The sequence below is a fragment of the Crocuta crocuta genome, unplaced genomic scaffold, assembly GCF_008692635.1.
Source record: "Crocuta crocuta isolate KB4526 unplaced genomic scaffold, BGI_CrCroc_1.0 scaffold140, whole genome shotgun sequence".
Classification (NCBI taxonomy): Eukaryota; Metazoa; Chordata; class Mammalia; order Carnivora; family Hyaenidae; genus Crocuta; species Crocuta crocuta.
Genome location: NW_027527775.1, coordinates 8,074,015 through 8,094,897, shown reverse-complemented (window position 1 = coordinate 8,094,897; position 20,883 = coordinate 8,074,015). Strand labels below are relative to the sequence as shown.

The following is a 20,883-nucleotide window of genomic DNA, read 5'->3' as shown; positions in this document are numbered from 1 at the left end:
ACCGCTAGACCAATTAGCATCCAGCGCACAGGAAATGATGCTGGGCGGAGTGGGCGGGGCCAAAGAGAAGGAGGGAAGTATTGGGAGCTCAGAGAACAGCCACGGAATGGGGCGTGGCTTTGTGACTAAGGGGTGGGCTTTGTGACGCCTTGGCGGGTCGACTACGGAGATTTGAAAGTTGGAACCGACCACTCTGTAAATGGGTCACTTTTCCTCCATTGTCGCTTTCAGCTTGCTTGCCTTGCCCTGCTCGATTCTGTCGCCACGTCTCCTCAGTCTTCCGTATCTTGCTCCACAGCGTGCCACTGAGGCGTAATTCAGTGCAAGAAGGTACTGTATCATTTATCATGTCTCAGGTGGCCTCGTCTGAGAAATGGAACTCCGAGTACCTACCTCACAGAATTGTTAGCGGAATTATGTGAACAAATGTACACAAGCGCTCTGACCGGTACTAAAACATAACTATATTTAGCCCATTGGTATTTTTTTTTCATGGAGCCCANTTCTCTTGGTCTTTATGTCCCTTCCTGTAAGTATTCTCGCTCTGTCCACTTTGTTAATACTCCATTTTAAAATAGTGGTTCAGGAGGCGCCTGGGTGGCTCAGTCCGTTCAGCGTGGGACTCAACTTTGACTCAGGTTGTGATCTCACGGCTCCTAAGTTCCAGCCCTGCATGGGGCTCTGTGCTGGCAGTGCTTGAGGTTCTTTGCTCACACTCTCCCAAAATAAAGAATAATTAACTAATTAATTAATTAATGGTTCAGATTGCCGGGATCGGATTTCAAACTTTGTAATTTACTAGCTGTGTAAATTTGGGCAAGCTGCGTAACCACTGCATCTCACGGCCTCCTCTGCAAAATCGAATTAATAGTTCAGTAACTATTAACTATTAAAATTGTGATTTTTCTATGCTTTTATCTCTGTACTTTTATTTCTTGCCTAAAGTTCGACTCAAATAATTATGAATACGTTCCTTTTGAATTCTTTTTAGCTGAACCTTTCTTCCCCAGTAACTCTCGCTTCTGTTCTCTCCCTCCCAAACTAAGATAAAAACTTGACTGCTATCCGTCATTCACCTTCAGATGCCATTCTTTAGCAACTACTTTTTCTCTCTTTCCTCCACCTGTACCTATTTTTGGATCTGTCATGGAAGAGATGTGTCGGCACATGAGATCATCTCAGAACAGTGTCCATTTCCTGCCCCTATTTAACAGTCAACTATGCATTGTGGAAGTTTAAACAAACAGCATTATTCCAACAGAGGGGACATAGATGGAGATTGTGTCTTAAGAAAGGACAAAGATTGCATGGGTCAAGTAGAAATTGGACATTGCAGAATGTTAGATCAGGTATTGTTTCATATGTTCATTATTAAATATAATTACTGTGAGGTTAATATTGCCACCTAAGTAAATAGGTTTATTTAGGAATACTATCTACATAAAACAAGGTCAGTAACATAATATGATGAGTGACACTTGTTATCATCTCATCTGGGATTACAGATTATAACTTTCAACTGTATGCATCTGTTTTACAAATTTGTGCCATTGTTCAGAAATGTGTGGCTGGATAGGAAAACTCCATCAGTATAACTACCATCTGCCCACAATACACATTCTTCTGGTTTTGAATTTTTTTTTTAAATTTCTTTGTTTTGAGAGAGACAGAGAGAGCGTAAGTAGGGGAGGAGCAGAAGGAGAGAGGGAGAATTCCAAGCTGACTCTGCACTGTCAGGAGCAGGGCTCAAACTCACAAAAACTGTGAGATCATGACCTGAGCTGAAATCAAGAGTCTGGATACTTAACTGACTGAGCACCCAGGTGCTCCACTCCTGGTATTGCATCTTATTGCACAGCACTGGATAGTATGGAGAAAAGGATTTATCAACATAATACATTAGTTGCTCCAATTCACCTTGCACCCCCTTGACTATGGCCTTCTTCCTGAATGGGAGGCATAAGAAATATCCCACCGGGCACCTGATGTCCAATTACTCATAGATCAGAGAAGTAGTAATGTTTACCCTAATTCAAATGCATCTACTGTGTCTGTTTATCAGTATAAAATAATAAAATTTCTGCTGGATAAAAAGAAACAGGCCAAATTGCCTGAAACTATTCTACTGGTAAACTAGGTCTGAAAATGCATTCGATCAATTGGAAATTGCCTTTCCCCCTTCCAGTGGTAAAGTAGTAAAGGTACTTAACATTAAGTATTTATAAGGGTGAGGTTTATATGGACTAATGTTGAGCTCTAAACAGGAAAGGGCAGATATCATTACCTAATCTTTTACAGCTACACGCAATTCCATGAGGGATGCATTGTACTCTAATGAAAAGAGCAAAGCCTGAAGTCAAATGGGCTTGAATCAGATCTCTGACTATTATTAGTTGGTTAATCTTGGTAGATATGCTTCAGCTCTGTCATTCAAAAATTCTGATTTTATTGCAGCATTGTCATGAGGATTAAAGGACCTGGGTGTTTTGTAAGCACTTCTCGAGTGTTAGTTTGATTCTCTTACGTGGCATACATAAGGTTTAATAGGAACTCATAGCCACTATCGATGCTATCTCCTTACAACTCCCTTGGTGGCAAAAATAGTGGCTAGGAATAAATAGCCAACATTTTACATGTAACAGGAGTCTTAAACAAGGAAAGATCAGGTTTAATTGTTCCTTCATCTGAAAATTCAAGATTTTATACAGGCCTTGACTACCTCCAAGAATTATTGAGAATCAAAACTATGTGGCACCCTATCACTTTTAAACATATTTTCAGAAAAATAATGTCCACGTGGTATAAAAATGTGAGTACATAGCACTCTCTGGAGCATTATTGTTGACACAAAAGAAAGAGCCACCAGCTCAAAGGGCACTCGCCTTCTGGACTCTGATGTAATGTTTGTTTTTCCCCCAGAGGGATCATATGAACATACTTCGTAAGTTACACAGTCATAAACCTGCACAGTTTCCAAATTTCAACTAGACTTCTTGTGGTTATTGCATCCAAGTACTTCTCATTGATCTGCCGCAGATCCAGGTTCACTGGTAGAATTTTAGATCTACTAAGTCCACTTGTGCTCCCATGCTCTGAGCAAAGCCTTCTCTGCAAACTCTGAAGCACAACTAGAGCTATAGTTTAGCTGAGTCAGTGCCATTTCCTCACCTTGGCCTTAGAAGATGTTATTCTTAAGTCAGAAATAGCCATTATGCCCACAGCCCAGATTTCTCTATGAAAGTAGTAATAAGCTGACAGAAACTTTAGCTGCATTGCTATTCAGAAACCCAGGAGAATATTATCTTGTAAAGCCATAGATGTACAAAGATTCCAACAGCTTCAATCATGCTAACCACATGGTATCTGAGAAAGTTTCGTTAAATGGAAAAGCTAAACAACTTATTACAATGCAAGAAAATTATAGTAATTTAATACCCCTATATGCTAATTTATTAGATTTTCAGTTGCTTTAGAAGATAGCTCTTCCATAGCAGGGTCTCTGGTTACTGTTCCTAAGACATTTATAGTCTGCCCTCCGATAACTTAGGTTTTCTCCTGGTGTGGTCTGTATATTTGAGACTAGTCACTTCAATGTGAAGTATTAATTCCAGGCAGGAAAGCAATATAATATAGTAGTAAAGAATGGATTCTGCAGGCACCTGGGTGGCTCAGTCGGTTAAGTGTCCACCTCTTGATTTCGGCTCAAGTCATGATTTCACGCTTCCTGAGTTCGGGCCCCATGTGGGATTCTGTCTCTCTCCCTCCTTGTCTCTGCCCCTTCCCTGCTCTCTTTTTCTCTCTCTCAAAATAAATAAATAAACTTTTAAAAAAGTAAAGTAACAAAAAACGTACATGGATTCTGCATTTTGACTGCATGGATATGAATCCTAGCTTTGTCACTAATTATATGTGATTAAAGGATACCACATCCTACGTTTTAACAGAGATCATCCTACATTTTAACAGAAATATATAAAAACCTATTTGCTGTGCTTTAAAAAAGTGGTAAACAAGCTTTCCCACCAAAACATTCGTTTCCTTGTAAGCATTTTTTACAAAAGTAATTAAAAGTGTGTGTGTGTGTGTGTGTGTGTGTGTGTGTGTGTGTGTGTATTACGGATTAGCATACAGCTTCCTCCTCAAAAAAGAGAAATACCTGATATCCCCCCAAAATCATAAACAAGTCTAGAAAAGTTCTTGAATGTTCTGGAATGTATTGATAATGGTGTAACTAGCTAATAATGCACATGTAATGGTGCAATGGCTTATGCAAGTTTGGGTATTGCTAACCTGAATAGAGCTGATGGAAGAGCAAAGCAATAGACGGTGAGGAAAACCCAGGGTGCTCAGCGTCCCCAGACAGAGCATGGGGCTAGCCAGCCAAGCCATAATGAACACATATCCTCAACTGTCAGGAGTTGCAGACTACCACATAGTGACCATGACCTGACCCCCAGTGAAGACTGGAGTAAAGACCTTGGCAAGCAGAGCCCACCAGACCTACTGGCTGGAGTNGCTTCACCAGCTATCTCCTTTTGCTTTCTTGCAGTTTTGCTTGGCTCATTGAGAGAAATAAATGAGTAAAAGTTGTTTGAGTTAAATGATATTTGTGTGCAACTTCTCATAGGATTGTCTACTTCCTTCTCATCTTGTCTTTGTGTTGATGTTGTTGCTCAGAAGACATTGAGCAATCCAGGAAAAGTTATTTAACCCTCTGTAAACCCACCAGCAAGGCAGATATATAAAGCTTTGTTGTGAGAAGTAAATGAATTGATCTATACCAAGTGCTTAGAACAGCTTCTGGCACATGACAAATGCTATGTAAATGTCAGCTCTTATTCGAAAAGATATATGCACCCCTATGCTTATTGCTGCATTATTTTCAATAGCCAAATTATGGAAGTAACCCAAGTGTCCATTGATATATGAATGAATAAAGATGTGGTGTATATTTTGATGGAACATTATTCAGCCATAAAAAAGAATGAAATCTTGCCATTTGTGACAATATGGATGGATCTAGAGGGTATAATGCTAAGTTAAATAAGCCAGTCAGAGAAAGACAAATACCATATGATTTCATTCATATGTGGAATTTAAGAAACAAAACAAATGGACAAAGAAAAAAGAGACAAACCAGAAAACAGACTCTAAACTATAGAGAACATACTGATGGTTCGCATTGGGGCAGGAGGATGGGTGAAATAAGTGAAGGGTATTAGGAATACACTTATTGCAGGGGCGCCTGGGTGGCTTAGTCAGTTAAGCGTCCGACTTTTGCTTAGGTCATGATCTCGCGGTTCATGGGTTCGAGCCCCGTGTCGGGCTCTGTGCTGACTGCCAGCTCAGAGCCTGGAGCCTGTTTTGGAGTCTGTGTCTCCCTCTCTCTCTGACCCTCCCCTGCTCACGCTGTCTCTCTCTCTCTCTCTCTCTCCTAGAAATAAATAAAATTTAAAAAAAAAAAGGAATACACTTATTGCAATGAGCACTGAGTAATGTATAGAATTGTTGAATCTCTACATTGTACACCTGAAACATAACACTGTATGTTAATTAAAATTTTAAAAAATAAAATAAAAGTCATGGAAAATTACAAGTAAATGTCAGCTCCTATTATCAAGAACTGGGGAAGGCCTCTGGTAATGGAATGTTAAAGGTTTCCTGGGAGATGTGACCAGTTTTGCCAGCCCAACAAAAAGCAGGTTTCTTTTCACCCAATGACATTGGTATCCAGCCTCTTCCACCTACTTCTTTTTTTGCTTTGCAGTGTTTTAAAGGAAGGTCTAGTAAGCTTGGAAACTGAAAGGGCTTCTTACATTTGGGGAAGTGCAAATACCATCCCTTTTGGCTGCAGTCAGGCATGGGGGAGGTGGAGATGGAAAAAGAGGGCACCTCAGAAGGGAAGTATGTAGGTTTCTCCCTCAAAAGATTCTGCCCCACTCCCTGTGCTGAGAAACCACTGCGGATATTGTATGGGGGACCATCTCATGAGAACCCAGCAGCCATGGTCCTGAAGTCACTGAGAAACAGGATGTTTGCAGAAGGAATCTCCCACAGAAGATGAGCTTACCATAAATCCGCGAGCATGTGAGAAGGGCCAACAGTGTGAGAGAAACAACGAACCCAGTGAATGAAAGGCCCTGCATCAGAGAAAACAATAGAGCAATCCACAGTTAATTTTTATATCCATATTTCCGCCTTGTGGTAAGCCAAATAATGGCACCGCAAGGATATCCACGTCCTAATCCCCGGAACCTGTGGATTTAAGGTGGCAGATAGAATTAAGGCTGCTAGTCAACTGACCTTAAAAGAGGGGGTTTTCCCAGATTTTGTAGGCGGTCCTAATGTAATCACAGGAATTCTGAAACATGCAGAGGGGAGGCGGAAAAGGACATTGTCAGAAGCAATGTGAAAGGGAATCAACCAGCCATTGCTGGTTTTGGAGACGAGGGAAGGGAGCCACAAGCCAAGGAACGTGGGCAGCCCCTAGAAGGTGCAAAGGGAAGGAAATGAATGCTCCTTTAGCATTCATTTAGCATTCATTTAGAAAAGAATGCAGCCCTGCCTACATCTTAAGTTAAACCCAGCAAAGCCCATGCCATCCTTAAGGCCTGCAGAACTATAAAATAATACGTTCATGTTGCTTGAAGCTACTCAATGTGTGATAATCTGTTATGGCAGCAAAAGAAAACTAATGCATTTGTTGGAAAATGAATTGATACAAAGCACCCAGCCCACTTTTCTGCATGATGATAGGCTAACATGGCACAGTGGCTGCCACTTGGTATTGCCAGAGGGCAATTATTCCCCCATCATTTCTTTTATTAGTTTGTAACTAGTTGGCTTTACCCGGTTAAGGTCCTGGCCCCAGAGACACGGAGTGTTTTCTATATGCCATGTGCCATATCAGGTGGATTACCAAGATGAATTAGACCTGGCCCTAAATGTTGAATGTTTATGGTCCAGTAGGGAAGACAGATTCATAAACAGGTAACATCAACACAATACTGGGAGTGCTCCAAAAGGTGCATCCAGAATACCCTGGAGACACAAAGCAGTGTGTAGTCCAGTCCTGGGTTTGCACGCAAGGAAGCAATAACTCCATATTGCACTGAGATCCTAGCCCCAAATAGCACCATTATCACTGTCATTTACACAGTACCTGCTCCATGTCATACATAAATCACACACACACACACACACACACACACAATGTCCTAAGTGCCTTATCGACATTAATCAACTTAGTCTTTCCAATAACTCTATCAGGTAGCTATTGTTATTAAATGCAGTGCACAGATGAGAAAATGCGGAACTGAAAATTCAGGTTGCTTACCAAGGTCACATGACCATTAAGTGTGGAGCCACAGTTTGAGCCTAGGGATTTTGGCTCTGGTGACTGGGCTTTTAGCCCCTGCCCTACACCACCTTCTATGGTAACTCCAGCACCTTTGTATGAATTCCAGAACTGGAATTAATGTCTATGCTCACAGTGAGACCCACATCTCCCCTGGATATTTGTTTTGCCCTGATTTGCAGAGATACCAATTCTCTTCAGAGGTGAAAGCACTCCTCCCATAGCCCCAGTGTTTTTACTGGAAATGGCTTGTACTAAATGTGGTGCTTGAAGGAAGAATAGAAAGTAGCCAGACAAGTGGAAAGAGGAAGAACAAGGGAATCCTTGCCCTCTTCTTTCCTCCATGTGTATGTACTTCCTGGATGATTCCATCCGTACCCATGATGCTAATAACACTTGGCAGGTAGTCACTTTTTATCGAGACATTTAAGGTATGTCAGGTCAGTCTGAGTAATCATTAAGTTCAAACACAGTGAATGAAGCAGATTAAATATCACTATGCAGGTTAACCAAATTCTTCAATGCCACATATCCATCCATCCCACCATTCATCAAATATTTACTGAGTACATACCAAGTGCCAAGCACAATCCCAGATTCTGAGGATACAGAACAAAACAAAAGTTCTTGCTGTCATGAAACTTATATTTCTGCGTAGGAGAAATAGATAACAAATAGGTAAAATCTGTGGTCTGTCAGGTGGTGATAAGTAATACTACAGAAAAAAAAGCTGGGAAAACCAGGGTGAGGGGGATAAGGATTATAATTTAAAATGTGGTATAAATAAATAAAATGTATTTAGGCCAGATCTCATTGCAAAGGTAACATCTGAGCAAGGATGTGAATGAGCTTAAGGAGTAAGCATGGGTATAGTGGGGGGAGGAGAGTTCCAGGAAGTGGGTGCAACAAATACAAAGGTCCTGGGGCAGGAGATAGTTGGCATATTCAAGGAACATCAGAGAAGTTCATGTGGCTGGAGCAGAGTTAATGAGAAGGGGAAAAGAAATAGGGTCAAAGAATAACAGAAGATCAGATTGCACAGGGCTTTAAAGTCCAGGGGTAAGTTGGGGGGGCTATTGAAGAATTTTGAGCAGAAAAATGACATTATCTGATGCATTTTCTTAAAATCTTACTCCAGCTACTATATCAAAAACAGACTCTAGGAAGGAAGAGGCTGTTAAAATATGAGATGATGGTGACAAAAAGGGAAGAATGACTCTGGAAGGAGAGAGTTGCCATTGGGTGGACATACATAAGGGATGGCTTAAGGAAAAGATCAAGATTTTCTTTTCAGATATGTTACATTTGGGGCACCTGGGTGGCTCAGTTGGTTAAGTGTCTGACTTCGGCTCAGGTCATGATCTCACGGTTTGTGAGTTCAAGCCCCGTGTCAGGCTCTGTGCTGACAGCTCAGAGCCTGGAGTCTGCTTCGAATTCTGTGTCTCCTTCTCTCTCTGCCCTTCCCCTGCTCATGCTCTGTCCCTCTGTCTCTCAAAAATAAATAAACATTAAAAAATACATTTAAAAAATAGATACGCTGCATTTAAAATTACTATTAGCCATTCAAATGTAGACAGTTGGGTATATGATCTAGAGTTCAGGGGAGAGATCAGAGTGAAAATGCAAACGGGGAGCCATCAAAATATAGACAATTTTTAAAACCATAAAGCTAAGGAGATCACCACAAGAACCACTATAGCTACAGAAGAAGTCTAAGGACTGATCCTTGAGACATTCCAATTCCACTGCTGAGAAGGAGCAGCCCAAGGGTAAGAGTAAAACTAGTAGATTGTACAATTCTGGAAACCAATGAGGTGGATCAAAATAGTGCATTAAATTAAAGACCCCCAGTCTTCATCCCTCCCTGTTTCCATGCTCTTTGCCATAAGTATTCTCTCTAAAGATAGAACGTATTTAAGGGTCCTTTGCTTTGGAACTCAAAGACACTATTTTCTTTGGCTGATGGGATTTAGGTGGAAAAGCCAGTGTCAGTTGAGTGTAGACCTTACAGACATCCTATGTTTCCACTTGCCTTTTTGCAGTCTGTCATCAACAAGAGATTAGAAGCATGGCCTCGTAAGTTCGCTGGCCCAAGAAAGACCTGAGCCCATCCTGCTGCCTGGAGCCCAGCCTCTGTTGAGCCAGATGAGCCCAGATCAGAAGACCCCTCACGTGACCCACAGGTGAATGGGCAAAATAAATGTTTTCAACTACTGAGGTTTGTAATGATTTGTTACACTGCACTATTGTAGCTGTGTAGCAAGGATAATAAGGAAACGGTAGGCAAACTGTTGAATACGACTGATAGGACAAGTAAGATCAGAACTGAGAAATGACCATCGGATATAACTACATGGAGGTTGCTGGTGTCCCTGAAGACAGTTTTATTGAAGTGGTGTGGTGATACTTTGAATGGAGTAAATCCAATAAATGTTGGAAAAGAGGGATTGGAGAAAAGCAGTAGAGACAATTCTTAAACTTTGGGTGCAAAGGGAAGGGGAGGAATAAAATGGCACCTGGAAGGAGTGGTGTCAAGAGAGAGCTTTTTTTAACAAATGTACTTTTATCTTCTATCTCTGTTTTCTACTTTATCATATTTCTATTAATGAATAGATGCTACATACATCATTTTCATAGGATACATTTGCAAATATTTTCAGATCTTCCATTAAAGTCGTTGAAACAGGATTGCAACTTATTCTACCCAATTTCAAATATTTGGGTATCATATCTGCCAGCTTTATCTTTTTAAATAATAGCTCTATTGAGATACACTTCACATACATACAATTCATTTATATGTGTATAGCATTTCAAGTATACATGTCAATGATTTCTAGTATATAGTTTATTCAGCATTGTGTAACCATCACCGAAATCAATTTTAGAACATTTCCAGTACCCCAAAAGGAAACTTGTACCCATTAGCAGTTACTTAGAAGAGGGGCGTTTAATATGGGGATAATAATGTGTGTTTTTCTGCTGATGAGAAGAATCCAGTAGAGAGAGAAATTCATGATGCAGGAACTACAGAGAGAATTGCTGGGGCAATTCCTTAGATAGCAATTGTTCTGAGATAGATAAGAAGGATGAGCTTTGGAGGGCAATAACTGACATACAGATTAAGTATGGTTTAAGGAGATTGGTACGGGTGCCAGGTTGACAAGGTAGACTGATGGTTAGCTTTACATGTCAACTTGACTAAGATATACGACCCAGCTATTTGATCAGACAATGGTCTAGTGTTGCTATGAAGATATTTTGCAGATGTTGTTAGCATCTACAATCATTTGACTGTAAGTAAAGGAGAGTTTCTTCCATTTTGCGGGTGAATCTCATCTAAACAGTTAAAAGACTTCTAAAACAGGGGTGCCTGGGTGGCTCAGTCCATTAAGCGTCCAACTCTGGATCTCAGCTCAGGTTTTGATCTCAGGGTCATGAATTCAAGTCCCACGCTGGGCTCCACACTGGGCATGGAGCCAACTTTAAAAAAATAAGTCTTCTTGGGGCGCCTGGGTGGCTTAGTCGGTTAAGCGTCTGACTTTCGCTTAGGTCATGATCTCGCGGTTCGTGGGTTCGAGCCCGCGTCGGGCTCTGTGCTGACTGCCAGCTCAGAGCCTGGAGCCTGTTTCAGTCTGTGACTCCCTCTCTCTCTGACCCTCCCCTGCTCACGCTGTCTCTCTCTCTCTCCTAGAAATAAATAAAACATTAAAAAAAAATTAAAAAAAAAATAAGTCTTCTAAAACAGGTTCATGCTGGGTGAGGGGAAAGTTTTAACTTACAAATTCCATTTTTTATTATTTTACTATTCTGTTCACGTATACTATGAAAAGAAGACTATTCTTATTTTAATCATACCCTTAAAAGACGCCATTGTTTATTTTCTTAACATTCTATTAATAAATAAAAGAAAAGTTCTTTGACTATTATCCCTTTTGCACATTTGTACCCCTATAATCTATCAGGGGAGGGCTATTTAATCTCATCTGTCCTTTTATTTTTGAGAAGGTAAGACCTACATCTTATCCACAATAGATTTCTCTATTACGGATAATAGTGCCACCTTGACCACTCTGTTTACTAAACGCTTTTCCAATTTGTCTACCAGCCTCAATAATACATGGTACTCCACAATGGATGGGTCCGCTTCCCTCTGCACCTTCCTGACCTTCAGACTGTACAAACTACACAGGCAAAGCTGACTTTGAGTAAGGATAATTATGGGTATCACAGAGGAGTGGGCAGTTCTTGCTACATAACATCACAGGAAGGACAAGCTGGGCTCTCTTCAGTTTCCTGCTGTGCTCTCCAGACCCTGGGTCTGGCTCCATGCTCAGGAAGGAAATGAGTCTTAGTGGAACCTAGTCCCTTGGGAGAATAGCAGGTCTCTGTTCTCTTATATCCTGGAAACTATCGTGCTGACCTAAACTTCTTCATGATGAATAATGATCTCTTTCTCTAGCAATAAAATTTGATCCCTTCATTCAATTTGTTCTACCAAAATACATACTAAAGCATGTATGGTCAGAACTGTTGCTACAATAGGGCTTCTCTCTCTGACAAGAGATTCTGTCCTTTGAAAAATTCAGAGTTCTATAAGGGGTCTTAAAGATAATTTTTTACAGTCCTTTCTTTCATCTCTTTTTTGACTATTCTTCATCTATGTCTCTATACCCTTTTACAGTTCAGGTTAAAGACCTCTCAACGATTTGGTCTTCTCATTTTAGTCCTAGGATTGGTAATCAGTCTATGGGAGATCTCCTGGAATGCACTCAGATTCTAAAGAACCCAACATAAGCAGGGCTGTGTGCAGCTAATAAGCAGAAGTGGGGCTGCATGAATTGTTGTTGACTGACATCTGTCTGATTGGTTGGTGACCAGGCCATAGAGGTTGTTAAATATTTTGCATACTGTCCCTGGCATATGCAGAAGGTTGAAAATACATACAACTCTACTATGTTTTGAAAGCTCCATGTGATCACATATTCAATAATAATAGTTCTGTGATTTTGTACAACATTGAAAATGGCACAGACTTTTGATACATACCAATCAGCCAGTTGGGTGCTGTGTGTATTCATGAGGTACCATCATTGCTTCTCAAGATCTCATTAAACATGATGAGTACTATTAACAGCATTACAATCATTGATGCTGCTGCTCCCTGGGTGCCCAGAGCCAGATAGAAGGCAGCACTCTGTAAACAGAGTGCCCAGAATCATACCATGGTCTTCCTTGGGAGAACTCCATGCCACCCCAAGGGCACCCACGGAGAAGTGCCTATGAACACCAGTGATCCATATCTTTATAGAATGTCATCTCAGCATCTAACTTAGACAGAATATTTGAACATCGGCTGGCAGTTACAGCACTGTCATTTGGATTTATATCTCAAGTGAACTTACACTTCATAAAGGGATCTGTTCCATTATCTCAGATTTGTTTTATTGGATTCCCTTTCTAGTTTTTTAGAAAAAAAAAGCAGACAAAGAAAATGGATAGAACGTGACTAAGGTGGGTAATTATCTTTACAGTTCTCACCAATATACTCAAATTCATTTTATCATTTTTCTTTTGGCTCTCTGGGAAGCAAATCTCTTTGGAAGTTTGAACTTATTGAAAATCTTTAGACTTCAGCCAACCCTCTCTAAAGAGCAAGGACATCATTATGGCTTTTTCTCAAGCACAAAAAGAGGTGCTCAACTTTAATTATACAAAGCTTTTATTGATTTAGCTGACTTAATATCTTAAGCCTTGATTAACATTGGAAACTTACAATCATCACTATTCAGACTTGGAGAGATGGAGGAGAGCCAAAGAGATCAGCCACCAAGGCTGTCCAGTTTTAGAGGAGGATGCTCCCAAGGGACAGAGACATGCATTAAGACAGGGAGCCCAGTGGCTCTTGGTAGCAATTGAGAGTACTTGGGGGTGCTTATTGATCGTGTAAAATCAAAACAGATGTAAGGGGCGCCTGGATGGCTCAGTCAGTTAAGCTGAGCGACTCTTGATTTTGGCTTAGGTCATGATCTCACGGTTCATGGGATTGAGCCCTGCATCTGGCTCTGCACTGTGCATGCGGAGCATGCTTGGAATTCTCTCTCCCTCTCTTTCTGCCCCTCCCCACTAAAAAAAGAAAAAGATGTAAATACTTAGAAAGTCAGAGCTTACTACAAGAAACTACTTTCAAAGGCACACTGCAGTAACATAATAAGAATGGTAATGACGCATTCGTTTATGAGGTGCTGCTAAAATGCTTCTCGGTGTCCCAAACAAATGTAGCCTATGGAACTCCCGCGGAACCCATTTACCGCCTTCTACCCTCAGTTTGTCTGACTGGAAAGTCTGGATTCTCCCTATTTTATTTCCTATTTTACTTTCCTTAGAATGCCTGGCTTCTAGATTGCCAGGAATATTCAGATATTTTTGAATCAGCTGCAGAGATTCTTCCCACTATGATTTATTACAAGTGTGTGCCACGGGAAACAAACGTGTGTAAGATGATAGCTGGAAAAAAAAACCTTGCAGACAACCACAGCTGGCTACTATTTCCTTTTGTAAGGTAAGAGTCTTAGCCTTACCATTTATGACAATAAAATAGGGTCACATATTTATAGCCAAATGTACACCCTAGGGTGACAAAGTCCAGGCTTTTCCTAGGTTTCCCTTCTCCAACTATCCTCTAGGACTCCCAGGGTTGCTTATGCTTTTTTTTAAATAAATGTTTTATTTATTTTTGAGAGCACAAGCAGGGGACGGGCAGAGGGAGCAGGGGACAGAGGATCCGAATCAAGCTCTGCGCCGACAGCAATGAGGCAGATGTGGGGCTTGAACTCACAAACCATGAAATCATGATTTGACCTGAGCCGAAGTGAGATGCTCAACAGACTCAGCCTCTCAGGTGCCCCTGCTTATGCCTTTTGATGAATCAGTCCTGCCTGCCTGCCGTTGCCTGCTGGAAGAGTAAGATCTCAGAAATGTTAAGATCAGACTCCACTGTCCTTTGATGTTGAGAAGTCCTGGTCTGTCTGCCTTGGATGTTTCCGGCTGTGTGGCCTCGCTGAAATCACTAAACCTGCGGCAGCCAAGCCCTGGCAGTCCTTCAAGGATGGTCCCTGATTAGGAATCACCACCTGCTGATGGGCTTGAGTATACTTATTCCATCTGGAAAATCAAATAGGAAAATATATAAGGATGTTAACAGAAATTATGTCACCTGCCTTCCTTCTTGACATATTTCCATACTAATATTCTCAAAAGTAGTCATTAGAGCAGCAAGAGGCAAATGTCATAAGGATCTTTACAGTCTTGGTGGCTTTGTTCCATTCAAGGCAAAGCTTTTTCGCAATAAAACAGAAATTATAATATTCACTGGAAAGACATGAAATGTTATAACCGAAAGTAATTTTAGGCATAGAGTTGCCTAAACTCCTAGTTTCACAGCTGGGAAAATAGTTCACTTGTATTGTCATATAGCTGCGGTCCACATCTTGGCCCCAGGTATGAGGATACCAGTTCAGAAGCCATCTGCCCAAATCTCCAGCCAATGTGTTTTGGAGACAGAATTGAAGAGCCCTTCATGCTTGAGTTACCCCATTGTTAAAGCAGCCTGGCTTTCCAGAATTCAGGTTTTAAAGTGAGATGGAGTGACGAAGGGAAGAGGTGGGCAGAGATACTCTGCTTCTTCTTTGGAGGGTTGATGGTGGTGCCTTAATTTTATTTTCTCAGAGTGAATGAAAACTTCTCAAAGCACTGGTTCTGCTCTTAGCAGTAGTGCCATCATGTGCATATGACGGTTCACAGTTGACAAGCATGTGCAAACGTGTTCTTCTACTTGATAATTACAACCAATTTGAGAGGTCCATCATAGAGTGCCACTTATTTGTAGAAAAGAATGTGGAGCTGAAGAAGGTGAACTGAGTTGTTCAGTTTCTTTCAGATCTTAGATGACAGCGCTGGCCCCATATTTGAATGTTTTAGTTCTGAGTGTGCTATTCCTTTCAGTAGAAAGAGATGCATCTTGTTCATGACCTACTTGCCCCTTGACTGCCAGTTTGATCTCAGATGAGCCACTTTCCCTTGTTCTGTATTGTACTGCATGGGGCGGGCATTCCCCAGGCTCCCTTGCCTCTAGGCCACCGGGTGGGCTCAGTCAGTGGAGACACTAATAGGAGGGGAGGAAGAAGGGAGAAGTCAGCATAATTCTCCACCTCTCTAAACTTCCTGGGGCATCTCTGGGCATCTCTGGGCTGTGGCCTCCATGGCTCTGTCTCCTGTCAGACAGCCTTTCTTTTTTTATATTTATTAATTTTTGAGAGAGAGAGAGCGCACATGTGAGAGAGAAGGAGGGAACAGAGGATCCAAAGCAGGCTCTGCACTGACAGCGGAGAGCCCCATGCAGGACTCGAACTCCAGAACCCTGAGATCATGACCTGAGCCCAAGTCAGATGCTTAACTGACTGAGCCACCCAGGCACTCCTGACAGCCCTTTCTTTATCAGAGCCAGATCCCCCTGGCCTTCTGGGCTTTGGCAATATCACCCCCTCCTGTTGAACCTCCAGCCCCAGGAGAGGTAAATGATTTCCTGCTGCTCCTAGTTTCTGGGGTCCTTCATTATGCCCTGCTTATTTTCTCTGTCATTCCATAAGCTTTGCACTTGATTCCCTATATTAAAGTCCCTTCATCTGAAAGACCTACAGTGGATCCTAACTGATAAAATATGTGAATTTAAATAAACGTCCTTAATAAACTGCTCATAAAGGTAACTAGTACCCTCAATGAACAAGCCTTGGCCATGGAGAGAATTTGTCAGATATTTTATGGGCACATATTTTTTGATCCTTGGCTTTAAAGAAACCACTTAAATAGTGCTAATTTTGGTATCCTTGGTTATCTGAAACTACACAAAATTTACCAAAGTGAAGTTTCTTTCCCCTTCCCTCTCCCCTCCCTGCCCCCACTCCATATATACAGAGTGTTGGCTGGGTCTTTCTGTCTCAAAAGCAATAAGAGTACAGATGCAGTCTGTTTTTTTGGTAGAGCACTCGTCTGGGCACACATCCCTTGTAGGGAGTTCCACAGACATGTCCCCCTCTGGGGCTTCTACTTATGGGGGTTGGGGAGGGGACTCTTGTGGTTCTTATTATGATCGCAGGACACACTCCAACAAAAACCATCAGGGAACTTTGAGGAATAGTATTTGTTACTAACAAGTCCTGGCGGATGCATGGCAAGCCCCAAGGGCTACCAGCAAGCTTGCAGGTAACAAGACAGAGAGGAACACAGACCTGGGCCTGCCTTTATTAGCGTGAAGAGTTTGGGTGCCTAAAGGTTTCTTGGGTTCACTCTTTATTGGCAAATTAAAACATAAGAGTAGGAATTAAAGCATGGGAAGGGAGAAGCAGGGGTCATTCGAGTGGCCAGTCATCTAGGTTGCCCAGGGCTTTCTATAATGGGAACTTCAGGTAGGGTGCAGCCTAGTTCTGTATCTGTTGGTTTGCTAGCAGCTGCATCCCACAGCTGGCAGTATGTTTATTTCACATGGGAGTCTTTTGCAGTGGGTACCTCAGCAATCAAGGCCTAATGTCAGGTACCTACACTGTTGCTAGTGATGTTGGATATGTTTTCATGTGCTTATTGGCAGTACAATATATATAAATATATACAATATATAGAAATACCTTATATAAAACATAAAATATGTGTATATATATTTTTAGAAATGTCTATGCAAATCCTATGCTCATTTTTGAATTGGGTTGTTCAGTTTTTTGGTTGCTGTTGGATAATTTGCATTTTAAACAAGTGTCCAGGTGATGCTGATCTGAGAATCACATGTTGAGAATCACTGTTTTAGATGAGATTGTATATGTCAAGTGATTAAGTGCCAGCCTTGTTTATGGTACGGAAGTTGGATAAAATTTGCATGGTGTGTGGTTTTGATCACTTCTTAAATATCATACTTTTGATAATTCATCTTCTGTGGATTTTCTGGGATTTGGTATATTATCTTGTTCCCCATGCAGCAACAATGGAAATCAAGGTGGACCTGAAATTGAAAAATCCCAGTACTATGCACCTCACACCTTCAGACTTCCCCAAAGATATTATCTGGATGTGTTACAAAACCCTGGGAATACACATCTTACTAAAGCTGGACAGGATGTTAGTACTGACCTGAAGATTTAGGAAACTCTTATTTATATATCATCATGAAGCCTCAAAACTCCTGACCAATAGGCGCTGTTTCATAAATGTGGCTTTTTTTTTTTTTAAAGAAAGAATAATTTGAGGCTCCTGGGTGGCTCCATTGGTTAAGTGTCTGACTCTTGATTTTGGCTCAGGTCATGATCTCACAGTTCATGAGATTGAGCCCTGTGGTGGGCTCTGCAGAGCCTGTTTGGAATACTCTCTGTCCTTTCTCTCTCTCTGTCTCAAAAATAAATAAATAAACTTTAAAGAAAGAATAATTATCTTAAAGAACCCTTGCTTATTAGACTGAGTTGGCAGAATTATCATTGACCATGTGAATATGTAATTACCATGATTTATTTGTCAAGTACTAAACATAGGCAAATTTCCTACACTTTTATTGAATTTGAGAAGTTAATTAGTATGACTATTAAGCAAAACCCAGAGATCATTATATATGAAATATTTCTCTATAATTCTAATAAACTGATTTCAAAACCTATTAGCCTTGAAATTTCATTCAATAATCCCCATTTTCCCCTTTGGTTAATGGATCTCTGTATTTATCCTTCTCACTAAAAATATTCTAGGACCATTTAAAAGGTTTATAACAGTTCTTGCTGGACATACATAATTAAGTTTATTTTCTGTGAAATCTGTGGAAACGTCCCTTGGAATTAATTGAAAAGTATAATTTGTCTTGTTGTTACTTAGTATTTATGTAGCACTTCATATTCCTTAAGTATTATATAATCACTCGTTCCTCCTGAGCAATTTTTATGTCATTCATTATAATGTCCTTTTGATATAATACGTGATTTACTTGTGTCATGATTTTTGATATATTCAAGAGAAGAGTGGACAAGGATGGGCAGTTGTAATACCCTGTGTTGGGGGGTCCCCAAGATCACCATCCAAGTTGGATGATTCACAAGGAACACCCACAGGATTCAACATCTAGTTGTACTGACAGGTATGATTTATTACAGCAAAAGGAATCAAAGCCCAATTAGACAAAGGAAGAGACCCAGGAAAAGGCCTACTGGAGACCAGATGCAGGCTTCCAAGGGTCCAGTGGTTTCGTGGAGGGTACAGTAAATTCCTCCAACAGAAAGTTGTGACAACATTTTACCAAGGAAGCTCATTAGAGCCTTATTGCCTAAGGTTTTTATTGAGAGCTGATCACAGAGGCAAACTTTGCCCGGCATGTGCCATATATCCAGACTTCCAGAAGCAAAGTAGGTGTTCAGCATTCCGATGATTCATTTTCTGTGTCAACTTGATGGGCCATAGTGCCCAGATACTTGATCAAACATTATTTCAATGTTTCTGTGAGGGTGCTTTGGATGGAACTGACATTTAAATCGGTGGATTTGAACAAAGCAGACTATTCCTTATAATGTTGACGGACCTTACCCAATCAGTTGGGTACAGAACCGAACAAAAGATTGACCTTTCCTAAGCACAAAGAAATCCTGTCAGCAGAAAGCCTTTGGACTTGAATTGCAACATTGGCTATCCCTGGATCTTAAGCCTAATGGCTTAATCTTGCAGATCTTCAGAGTTTGAACTTACCTTCCATAATCATGTGAGCCAATTCCTTAAAATAAATCTTTTTCTTTTCTCTCTTTCAGTCTCTCTCACATATATATCATCTTTCTATTCTATTCTGTTCTATTCTATTCTATTCTATTCTATTCTATTCTATTCTATTCTATTCTATTTTATTCTAATCTATTGCTTCTGTTCCTCTGTAGAACCCTGGGTAATACAAGTATAAGCCATATGGTTTATACAGTTTGGATGCAGTGAGCCACTCTGATCTCTCAATGGGTGGAACACTCCTCAAATATAATTTCCAGAAGCCAGCCAAGGGCAAGTCTTGCAGCAGCCCTTTCTAAAAATAGCAGTTCAAGCCTATGGGGTTAACTTTTCTCATATACCTCCATCTCATACACAATATATATAAAGAAACAAAAGGTAAGGTGGGAGGAGGGTGTTCTTGTCTCTTTGCTGGATCCTTGCAGATGTAAACCTTGTTTAAAAATTGGGGGGGAATCCCTTGTATCCGCAGAACTGGAGGAACATTCTTGTTACATATAAAACCATAAACCAGCAAAAGCATCCCCTATACTTCCCTCTTTGTTACTGCTTAGTATTTTCAATCTCTCTTAACATCAGACTGCGTTATCCAAGTAAAGAAGTTAGTGTCAAAAAAGGTTGATCCACCTCTGTAGCTTTCAGATCTGGCCTGCTTGCAGCGTCTGCCCTGTGATTTTTCAGCAGATAACATAACTTTTCTTTTAACTTCACAGGAAATTCCATGCTTGAATGTGCCCTGAGATATGAAGCATGACAAGAACTACCACCCAAGCGGTTGTCAGAATGCAGACGGTCTGACCACGATCCCTCCAGGGACTTGCCCTTCTCCCGCAAACCATCAACAATGGGGATACTCCTGGGAAAGAAGGATGGTGACTTTCTGGGCAGAAGCCGTGTTTTCAGAATCTGTACTTGTTACTCAAGGATCCACATAAAGAAGCAGACATGGGCCAGGGCAAAGCACACGTTCTAATGCTTGGCTACCTCAAACTCTTCATTGTCTTTTCTCAGCGTTTTGCCAATGTCTTAACTAGTCTCCTATGTCTTCTCTCCCCATTTTCAAGTTGCTTCATAAGCTGCCATGAGAATATTTCTATAAACACGAAGCCAGTCGTATTGCCTCACTCAGTCCACACTCACTGTGTCTGGTCTACTGAATACATCCTCAAGCCCTTGGCACTGCACTGAGAGAACGTCACAGTATGGCCTGAATTTACCCTCCTAGCCATTCTTCTAGTCACCTCCTCATCAAGGGTGGGTCAGTCACTCCCCTTTGACCCCCAAATCTAAGACTCCATCAGACTGTAAAGTTGTATGGTTTTGTAAGAACCCACTGTCAGTAAGATACGTACTTTTCAACTAAATTTAGTATTGAAATACACAAATGAGTACACACGCTTTAATTGTGTAGCTTGATTGACTTTAGAAATAAACACATCGCTTTCACGGTCATCTAAATCAAGAAATAGACCATCACCAGGACTGCCTATAAGTCTCTCCAGACCCCCTCTCGCTCACTTCCTGTCCCCTGCCTTCTATCACCTGGGATTCATTCTTCCTGTTTTACAACTCTGTAGAAATGGAACTGTACAGGAGGAATTCTTTTGTACCTAGCTTCTTTTCCTCAATAGTTTGTAAGGTTTATCTCTGTCAACGCTAACAATTGTTGGTTGCTCTCGTTGCTGTCTGGTGTTCCAATGTACTCATTTGCTTTTTTAAGTTTATGTATTTTT

At 41.0% G+C, this 20,883-nt stretch overlaps 1 long non-coding RNA gene across 1 annotated transcript; it reads left to right on the top strand.

The window, feature by feature from the left end:
• The first annotated feature begins 170 nt into the window (after window positions 1-170).
• On the top strand, window positions 171-20,526 carry LOC144238907 (uncharacterized). The gene is made up of 3 exons (XR_013337256.1): window positions 171-330; window positions 9,400-9,540; window positions 19,864-20,526. It is a non-coding gene; the product is annotated as an uncharacterized LOC144238907 (long non-coding RNA).
• The last annotated feature ends 357 nt before the right edge of the window (window positions 20,527-20,883 follow it).